The sequence below is a fragment of the Urocampus carinirostris genome, chromosome 2 (assembly GCF_059441175.1).
Source record: "Urocampus carinirostris isolate Australia breed hairy pipefish chromosome 2, RoL_Ucar_1.0, whole genome shotgun sequence".
Lineage (NCBI taxonomy): Eukaryota > Metazoa > Chordata > Actinopteri > Syngnathiformes > Syngnathidae > Urocampus > Urocampus carinirostris.
In genome coordinates this window covers 62,358,914-62,369,427 of record NC_142350.1, presented here as the reverse complement: position 1 = coordinate 62,369,427, position 10,514 = coordinate 62,358,914, and the positions used below count along the sequence as shown (strand labels likewise).

The 10,514-nt window shown below is 36.1% G+C and overlaps 1 pseudogene; it reads right to left on the bottom strand.

Moving 5' to 3' along the window:
* Positions 1–9,616: 9,616 nt before the first annotated feature.
* On the bottom strand, positions 9,617–9,783 carry LOC148372879 (U2 spliceosomal RNA; annotated as a pseudogene).
* Between the last annotated feature and the right edge of the window lie 731 nt (positions 9,784–10,514).

Below are 10,514 nucleotides of genomic sequence, written 5' to 3'. Positions count from 1 at the left end.
CACCTCCTAGGTGGACGGGCCTCATTAGTTCCTATGTACTTTAGCCCCATGCTGCCTTTCGCTTTAAAGTTATGTTAAGAGAGAAGCTAGAAAATTCTTTTTTCTATATATTTGTCCATCATTTATCTCAAAATAGTTTCCGCAGATTTAGTCATGAATGCAATAGCAGTACTAAAAAAATGATTCAATCTCCAATTTTTCCGATTCCCAGTTAGTCTCAATACTAATATTCATGGTAAGATTTGTTTTTAAGATATTTTTGATGAACATGTTAGTTATTCTTTTAAATGAGTGGGGTATTTTTTATCTGAAAGATAAGAAAACAAAACAAAAACAGAACTGAATAGCGTATTTAGCAAACTGCAATCCTTGATTTAATTTCCAAACTTCTTTTCAGGAATAAATATAAAATGAAGTCTAAAACCCATGTTTAATAACCATAAAATAAAGGTAAAGGACATTCTTTATATAATTCAAGACTTATAAAGTGAAAATGTAGTTGCAGTTTTTGCTATCTAAATCACATTTGATATAATTGTTTTTTGTTGTTGTTTTGTAGCAATTAGTACTTAGGTTTTTTTTTATTTGCCCATTATTTGAACTGCTTATCATGTTTGACTTTATTGACCTTGCTGGGAATTTGCACTATTTGATAATTTATGTTTTCGTGTGTGTATTAATGTAGTTGAATTGAAAACTTATTTACCAACGCTGCTTGGAAAAAAACACTTAATATTTCAAAGGCATGTAAATTTGTGGAAAGATTGAAAATGTGAATTAAAATTGTGTCCTTCCCTCAAAGATTTATGTATGTATTTATTTTTCATCCTGTGCGTTTAAATTATGTCATTTAAAGCTTGTATTCGGGTAGTATTTTTCACTAGCCCAAGATGTTGGCAAAGAAAAAAGTATAAAACCATATTGCGGTGTTAAACTTCACTGCTTTAAGCAGAACAGTGCTTAGATATATGCACTCACTTGTTTATTCTCTGCACAATGTTTATGAATCCATACATGCAGTAGCTCAGCAGACTTTTCTAGCTTCTCTCTTAACATATTTTTTCAACAGTGACTAATTTGACTTTATTCTACTTCGATTTTTAGTGACTTCGCCTTTTCTGTCACTTACAAAATTGTCTGTGCAGTAAACAACGGTTTTATGACGTTGACTGATTCAAGCCAGGACAAATTATCGACCTAACATTATTTCCCATGGGGGAACTTTGAATTGATTGTACGTTTTCTTTTTGCCAAATCTTGCTAACAAATGGCAATAAAAAATATTGCAATAATCCTTGTGCTTGGCTGAAGTAATAAGGGAGTCTAAGGAAGGTATTACTTTAACGACATGTGCGTTATTGTAGTGGAGGACTGCACTGCATCATAATGCTGGAGGTTTCCACCCACAGTTAGATAAATGTTATGAATTATATACAATAACTTCATTATAGTGATAAAAGAATAACCTATAGAATATTTTTCATCTCCATAGGACTGGGGAGAAAAACAGTAACTAAGATGAATTAGATCATCATTGAAATTCTTAATAAAGTCTCGGATCTTGAACTTCAAAGAGAAATTGGAAATTGTTTTCAATTCTTCTTAGCTTTGTCATTTTTGAAGTCTTTGTATCGATTTGAGGCTTGGATGAGGATTGCCTTGCTGTTTAAAATCAATGACTGTGTCATCAATAGTTATTTTTATTATTTGCAAATTGGCAAATAAACCGGATTTCGGAGAGGATGGTATTCAAGTTACACTAGTAGAGCGCATATCCCAACGTACATTTATAACTTATGTGGAATGAATGAGTACCAAATTTGTATGTTATGTCCATATCGCACTGCTATATCCTGGTATTAATATTGAAGGGGGCTGACACCAGCGTTGGTTGTTCTTTAGGGTTTTTTTAACAATCAGGAACTAGATTTATTGGAATATTAATTCGCTACTTGTTTCAATTAATTTCAAGAACACGTATGTTTAGATTTTAATGTATTTCTTTAACAATATAAGTTATTTACTTCAGTTTGTACTGACGATTGCTATCAATATGATGTGCATCGCTGCACTGCAAAATATATCATCTTTCTTTATTGTCCGAAGAAAATGTTTAATTTTAGTCACTTTTTTCAAGTTTCAAGCTGTTTTAATCAGATTTTCGGGTAAAATTAGAACATTTATACCTCAATGATCTCAGTCCTCAAAATATTTTATCTCACACTTGGTAAATTGTATTGCTGATTTGATGTACTTTTTTGACTGAGCGCAATAAGCAACGTATTGCTGGATATGACCATTTTAAAATATACTAAAAACTATCTTAAGTTTCAGCGGCCCGGTTAAAAGTGGTATCTGTATTCCTTTTAAAACAACAAAAGATTGCAAAAATATATTTCTACCATTGGCATATATTTTCGCTCATTTTAAGTAAAACTTTTTTCTTTTAGAATATTTACTCTGATTTCTTGACTAAGATAAGTTATTTTTCTTATCTTCTCTACAAGATCTAGATTTTTGGGTTTTCTTCTTGCTTGGTTACATTATAAACATTTCATAAATGCAAAAAAATCCATCTAGTCTAGAAATTCTATCTATCTCTCTATCCCTCTCTCTATCTCTATAAATACAGAATACAGTTATATAATATCTAAATCCCTATTAGGGTGTGTATATGTGTGTGTGTTTAGGTGGCTCATGAGCTCTGAAATGGTTGAACTGATTTTGTGAAGTTTACACAGTTTAGCTTGTTCCATATCAAGGCACCCCCAATAAAAGCTACCAAAATCTATAAAAATCTGCTTTCCTGTACAAGCGGCTATGGAGCTGCATGCGGTCATACTGCTCTTTGGCACTCCCTAGTGGCTCCCTGATGCTTTTTCTACAAACCACGGCCCCAACAACCCCGCTCAAGTAGAATGCCCGGAAACGCCAAGCCCAGCAACACTGGGCCATTATTCTTGTGGATAAAGAAATGAAGATACATACATCTTCTTCACATGAATGCAATTATATGGTGAATGCGTTTGCTCATTTTAAGAAATGTATTTCTCTAGATTGGGTAAAAAAATGAAATGAGGGAAACAAAATACCATATCTACTTGATTTGACAATTTTGCTTAATTAGTCTAAATCGTCTCATTGACCTAAAAACGAAGGTCAAAGATCTTGAAATGAGAAAATTATTTGAAATAAGCAGCATTTTGTGGCAATGGCATTTTGCAGTGCACAAATATACCTCTTTTAAGGCACTAGATGTGTACGTTCATGTATAATAATATTGACAGACCGTAAATCCCATCTACTCTTATGTTGCTCCAAATCCAATATGAACACGATGCCGACAAGTGTGTGATCGTGACTCAGCAAGTCCTCAGATCACACTGAAGCAGGTTTGTTTTGTGTGTGCTTTGGAAACATGTGGCAAGCTTTGATAATGGAGCCAAGTTAGCATATCACACGGTCAAATGCTCTTTTCTCCAAAAAGCGAGACACGTCGCGCGATCAAGCGGCTCGGCAGCTCCCGCAGCGTAAAATGACACTTGAAGGCGCGTGACGCGGCCGTTTGGGCGACGGGTCCTTGACGAGGGGGACGGGAGTCCTTTCAGGCCATGCAAATTGTAGAACCGGCAGGCCGAAACGTGGACAATGGCGGCGCTCGCTATCGGTAGCTCGAAGCTGTGGAAAAGGAGAAGGGGTTTGTCATGAAGGGCCTTGGCATGGCAGTCATGCAAGCTTACGCCATAGACCACATGTGTCAAACTCATGGCCTGCCACATCTTTTTATGTGGCCAAAAGAACTTAAAATGTCAACAGTGTCTAAAAATAAATGGGTCCAAAAAGTGTTTTGGCCAAAAACCACATTTCCCACAATGCCTGTCAATGTCAATACAGTATATGCAAACTGTCACCTCAGTGCCACTACATGCCAGTATATCCCTATCGATGAGTGGAATTGTTGTATTTGTATACAGTGATACCTTTGCATAGGAGAATAGTTTGTTCCCAGATCATGCTGTAGAATTGTTTGCATCCCGAGCAAATTGTTCTGATAAAAATACCTGGAAACCAATTAATATGTTCCTGGCCTCCCCAAAGCATTAAAGTTAACTTTAAATAATTATACAATACATGTCCCTGAGAATTAAAAACACATTCAAACAGTCATTGAACATATAAACACAGTCAAAAGATGACAAAGTGACCCTAAAACCCTGGTCTCTCGTGGTAAGGTCTGGAAATTCTTGCATAATGGATTTTCTCCTGTATGTCAGGCGATTTCAGACAAAATTTGTCTTTATTCGACATAACAGGAGGCTCCCCTAGAGGGAGTTGGTGTGATGATCTGCCATCTTGTTGCTCAAGTTACCCCAAAAATAAAAAAATAAAACATGTGAAATAAAAAAAGAAAAAAGGAAGTAAAATGTCTCTTTGTAATCTTCCTTGTTCTTTGAAACACTCATTTCTAGTTGCAAGACACAATACAGCAACATCTAGTGGTCAAGTATTACGCACTGTCCCTTTAACGGGCAAGCACTATTACCACACTTGGTCTCTGCACCAGGCCAATACCAGAAACTGCTACCCACAACGGCAGCTATATGTTATACTAAAAATTTGAATGATCAAAACTATGCATTTTAGTTCATTCATGCGTTAACAACCGTCTTTAATATGATACTCAAGTCGGGTAGTAATCAACACCCAATACCGAAACCACCTGTACAACCTACCCACAGATTATTTAGACACATGAATAATAGGATTGGTGTCGATACTAATTTCCTGAATTAATTTTGGCACACAAGGATTCAATACATTTTGTTTTAATGGAAAATTATTCATTCACGTCAAGTTCAATAATAGGAGTAAAAAAGGAAATACTCTTAAAATTGATATACAGTAGCCACAATAGCTAGTCAGATGACTTTGTTAAAAATATGGTGCGGCATTTGGAAACATAAGGATGCAATCATTACTGTAAACCAGGAGATGGTGACCCAATGGAAAAACAAGCTTAAAGGCTCATTGGCATTCTTAACACATAGTAGGAGAGACTATTTAACTTAGATTTATTAAGGACACCTCAAACTACGAACTCCACCTTTTAAATATTAAATTAATAATTGTAACTCAATACATGAAAATGAACAAAAATTGAAAACATTCAAAAAGGTCTGAGGACAATAATTAGAAATTTTATTGAAAAGGAAAGTTCAACAAAATAAAAAAAATACTACTCAAAAATTAAAAATAATTGAAATAAAAAAAACATTAAAATAATTGATTGATGATTTTTTTTCAGTTGTAAGTTTACCTGGTCAAATTCAAAGAATGACAATAGGCCACTAGAGCACCTTCTCTTGTACGGTTGGTAGGTATCAGCACCAATACTGATAATCGCCAATCCCTAACTAAAAAAATTGAAATGAGCTTTTTTTTTTTTCGTCTTTAGTCAAAAGTACTATGTGCACGTGGTGTAAATATCCTTAAATGGTAAAACTGATTTCTTGTCTGTCATCTAAAAATCCAACCTAAGATTAAGAGGCAAATAAATTAAAGGCTTCTAAAATGTGAGGAGATACTTTTCAACTTTTGTAGAGCAGCACTGGTTAATTATCCAAGGTTATTCCGCCCAAACGGAGGTTGCATTTAAGCTTAGACCACCAACAGGGATGAAGGAATCTCCCCGTTGGTAGAGGTAATAAACGGCCATTGGGGCATCATCATCGAGTGACTGTTGCCGTGGTAACCAATGCCCTGATGAGCTCACCAGAGTGTCGTTTCCTGTTTTGTCTTGATGCTCCTGGTTCCTCCAGTTGACGTTGGGAAAGCGCTAGCCTGCTGGGTGAAGTCGGCAAGCAGTTGTTTACACACCTTGTTGGCCACCTGATATCTTGCTCACCTGCTCTGTATTGAATGTGAATTGCAGGAAAAACAAATGTATATCTGTAGCGCTGTGTCTTTAAATGTAAATGGTCTGCATTTATATAGCGCTTTTCAAGTCAATGAAGACCTCCCAAAGCACTTTACAATTTGCTTTCACACTTACCCATTCACACACACACACTCACACACCAATAGGGCATTTGAGATTCAGTTAGGGATTAGGGATTCAGTGTCTTGCCCAAGGACACTTCGACATATAAGCCGGGAATCGAACCGGAGACCTCTTGATCCCAAGACGAGCGCTCTACCTCCTGAGCAAATGCCGCCCTAAAATAATCAACTGAATCAACTTTATGCAGAGTTGAGTAGAGTAGCCAAAAAAGGACTCAAGTAAAAGTACGGTTTCTTCTTCTGTGAGGCTACAGATATACACACTGCACATACAGTACAGTAAAAAGAAAACGTTCTGAACCCGGCTCACAAGGGCCACTTGGTGGTTGTCTGGGTCACTGTTCAAATTTAAATGAAGTAAACAAGGACTCTGTCAAAATCAATGCGCCTTAGTAGAGACAGACAAGTATTTAAGTAACGGGTTTAATGTAGCTTAATGTAAAAGTAACTTTCTTTTTCACAAATCTACTCAAGTAAAAAGTACAGCGAATCAAAAATAATCATAGGAGAAACTGAAAAAGAAACAACTTTTTGTGAAAGGATGGATTTCCAGCAGAACTTTCACTTTGGTGATTTTGTTTTGCGTTTGTGATATCTAATAGTCCTTCCCACAATCACAGGGACACTTTTTTTGCAAAGTAACATTTTATTGCAAGAACACTGGATTGCAATCGAGTACTTTCGGGTGACCGCGTGCACAAAACGTCATCCCTCTCTGACCAGACGATGATGTTGAGTTTGTGGCATCTTTTTTTTGAAAGGAATAAGCTCTGTTGAGTCTATTACTATTTCTCCATATCTTGCCACTCTCATCGCACTGCTTCACTATGCCTACTCACCATATGGGCCGTCTACACACTCTCACCCGCTGGATACACGAAGCAACATGAGGAAGTGGGGGCTCCTCAATGTTTGGACAGAAATCTCATCAACGCCAATTATGCCATCTAGCTGTTAACTTTCATACTGAAACCATTCCCAGAGGCTTGATACTTACTGATGAGCTGCACCTAAGACTTTATAATAGTTAAAAGAATAAAATTAAAAATATTACATTTTGGCATTCAGAGACAGTACTTCTGAAAACATATTTATACTGGATGGCACTGAAAGGGTTGACGTGCAACAATTGGTATGTTTCAAGTGGGCAATTTATCCGATTGGAAACAAACTAATCCCAGTATACAGATTATGTAGTGTTAATAAAATAATAAAAATGTGTCACTTTATTTACAGTATAGTAATAAGAGTTTTCCACAGTACCTACTATTTCATTATTTGTATCATTATTTTCATTTAGTTTTAATTGCTGCACCTTATATTTATGTGTATATTTGAATGAAGTATTTACTTCTTGTGTTCACTTGTTGTCTCAATTGTTTGTTAAACACTCTACATTGTTCCAAGTGATCTGGTTTGCTGAGGGGGAAAGCCCGAGTTTTGTCAGAGACCACCTGTAAATTTCCAGCAAAGCCAGTTTGAAGAGGACTTGGGTGAAAGTAAGGTCGTTGGTACTTTCCACTTATCTGAGACTTTTCAAACCACTCACATTACTTATATAAACAAAGGGTTAGCCATTCTGTCAATGTTTTTAAAAACAAATAGCCTCATGTGTATTGTTATTCGGAACAAACGAACATGCTGAGGAAACGGGCATTTCTCAACAGTATTCACGTTTTTCTTTCGGACATATCCAGTTTATTTTTTTCCCCCACATTAAAAATGCCGCAAGTCTATCCATCCATACACAGCATTATGTATGCTACAATTCTATCCATCCGTATACATTGTGAGTCTATGCTTGTGGCAAGCCACATACGAGCACATCTCGTAAACACACGGGACGGCAATGAATCTTACTTTTGGAGCAAAGGAAAACCAGCACAGTACTTTGTAAAATTTGGTGAGGGACATATATGAAATGATCCTTTATTCAATGTCAAAAGTCAAATGCGGAAACAACGTCTACTTGTGTAATAATGTTGCTCCCGCTTCACACTTGTCATCAGAATACTACCAAACGCCAGATTTATTGATATTTGCTTGTTCCTAGACATAAAAACTTTTCATTCAGATTGCTCTAAAAATCGGAGTCTGACTATTCCCAGCATGAAACCCAAGTCACTGTTTATTTTAAAAACAATAATAATCTCCCATATTTAAAGCAGTTTAAATCAGTCTTCTAGTAATATACAGAAGTCGATCCAATCGGAATCCAAGTGCAGTGAAACAGCTCAGAAAAGAAAAAGTTAATCCTGAATTTTGAACAATCCAAAGGCATTTGAATGGTGTCTATGTAGTTCTGAATGCTCACGCCGATTTAGTCTTTTACTCTTGACTGCTTAAAGGGTCACAGCTCACCATGTGTCTCGCTGAAACAAAGCATGCAATATCTGCAAGAAATGTCAAGTGAAGGAAAACTTTCACCGCTTATTGTGTATCACCAGGGCTCCTATTAGTAAATGTAATGTCAAACCGATACCTGACAACACTGCTTTTTTAAATCGTTGATAGTAAACATTTTTGCTAACTCTTGTGCAAAATAAATCGAGAAGGAAAAGAAACAAATTAATTTTGAAAAAGGCATAAAAAGGAAACCAGAAGAAAATGAAATGCAATGAAACCGACAAAAAAATATATATTTGTTCAACTTAATTCTGAGGAAAATGACACAAGAAAGGAAAAGGTCAAAGAATGAGGAAACAAAGGCAAAGAAGGAAAGCAAAATAAAATAAACTAAAATAAAATAAACTAAAATAAAACAAAGAAAAAAAGGTTGTAATTACATTTATTTTGCTAACTTTAGTGCAAAATGGCCAGAAAAGAAAAATTAAAATCGAGATAAAATAGGAAAATAAATCATTAAAGAAAGGCATAAAAGGGAAACCAAAAGAAAATGAAATACAGACAAAAAAATAACATTATTTTAATTCAGTTTTCATTTAAATAAAACAGTTTCATGACCACTATCTATCAGATTAATCTACTGTAGCTTATTACCAAACAGCTAAAGGTGTAACCGTAAGCTTGTGATTGAAATTATTAGCGCCTATACACTGCTACTTATTGAGTTAGCTTGGGATTGAAATTAATTAGCTACTTTAGGTAACCAAAACTAGTTAGCTTGAAACCAAAACGAATTAGCAACTGTTGTTTGGTTGGTTGGTTGGAACCTTTAACCACTTGGTTCGTAGGGGTACCATTTCCTGTGGTCATCCACACCGCTGTTTCTAAACTACAACACAGCACCCCGAGGCCATCCTGTTAATCTTTTAATAAACAACAAGAGGATACTGCTGGAAGTGTGAATTTTTCTACGGGGATGAATGAATGAATGAATGAATGAATCTATCTATACAACAAAATACTTAAAAGAAATATACAAGGGGGGGGGGGGTTTAGGGGTTTTAAGGGTTATTTAGCTTGTTCATAAATCATTATCCATTATCCGTTATCGGTCAGTTCATAATACGCTACAAAGCCTAGGAGCCGGGACACTTACTCTCAGCCAAAAGGCCAAGCTAAGGTCCTAGCCCTAAAGCCTTGCTGCGATCATTGCGAATGCACCGTTCCCGGAGGTACTGCAATACCGGGCCGATGCGTGGAGTGGACAGAGCAAGCTCCTATGCCATCTCCGAGTTGCAAAAATCAAAGATCATAGCTTTGTGACATCATAAGGTAAAGATAAGGTCCTAGCTTTACAGCAAAAGGCAAAGATAAGGTCCTAGCTTTACAGCCTTGCTATATGTACGTTATGTTTGTTTTAACAGACAGCCAAACAACTTGCAAATGCAAAATGGCATAAAAAAAGCTAAAAAAAGGCTAAAACAGATAGCTTAGCTGCAGAGAGAAGTTGATGCTGGTAGATAAATAATAAAACTATATATAACTTATAAAAAAATAGCAAAGACTACGAGGGATAGAAAAAAAACGAGAAATATGTTACCTTGGTTTTAGTTGAAGACACATGAAAGCTTTCCCTGTACAGACAAGATACATTAATGCGGACTGCTGGGATAACCCTTTAACAAAAGAGACAAAATCCTGTTAGAAGATTTTCTAAAGGAGTGTGTAATCCTTTTATTCATAGAAGGTCACTTCCTGCGGCACCTAAATCATGTTCACCTTTTTAAAAAATTCCGTCCGCGATGTAAGTACACACCATGCTCACAAAATCCTCAAATTTCATGGAATAGAAAAATGAACTCACTAATTATAGAACTAAACTTTACAATTACAAAAGTTCAACCGAGACGATGAAATCGACTTGATGGTGATGATACCACGAGTAAAAGTCTTTTTTTTTTCCCCTTTAATAGTCTCTAGTTGTGATTAACAGCAGCAATGTGCGCTGGTATATTCAACGGAGGCCCAATTAAAAGGAAAGCGAGAGGACCCGCTGTGTGGGAATTTAATGCGCTATAATTAGCAAGAAGCCTGCATAAGACTATCTG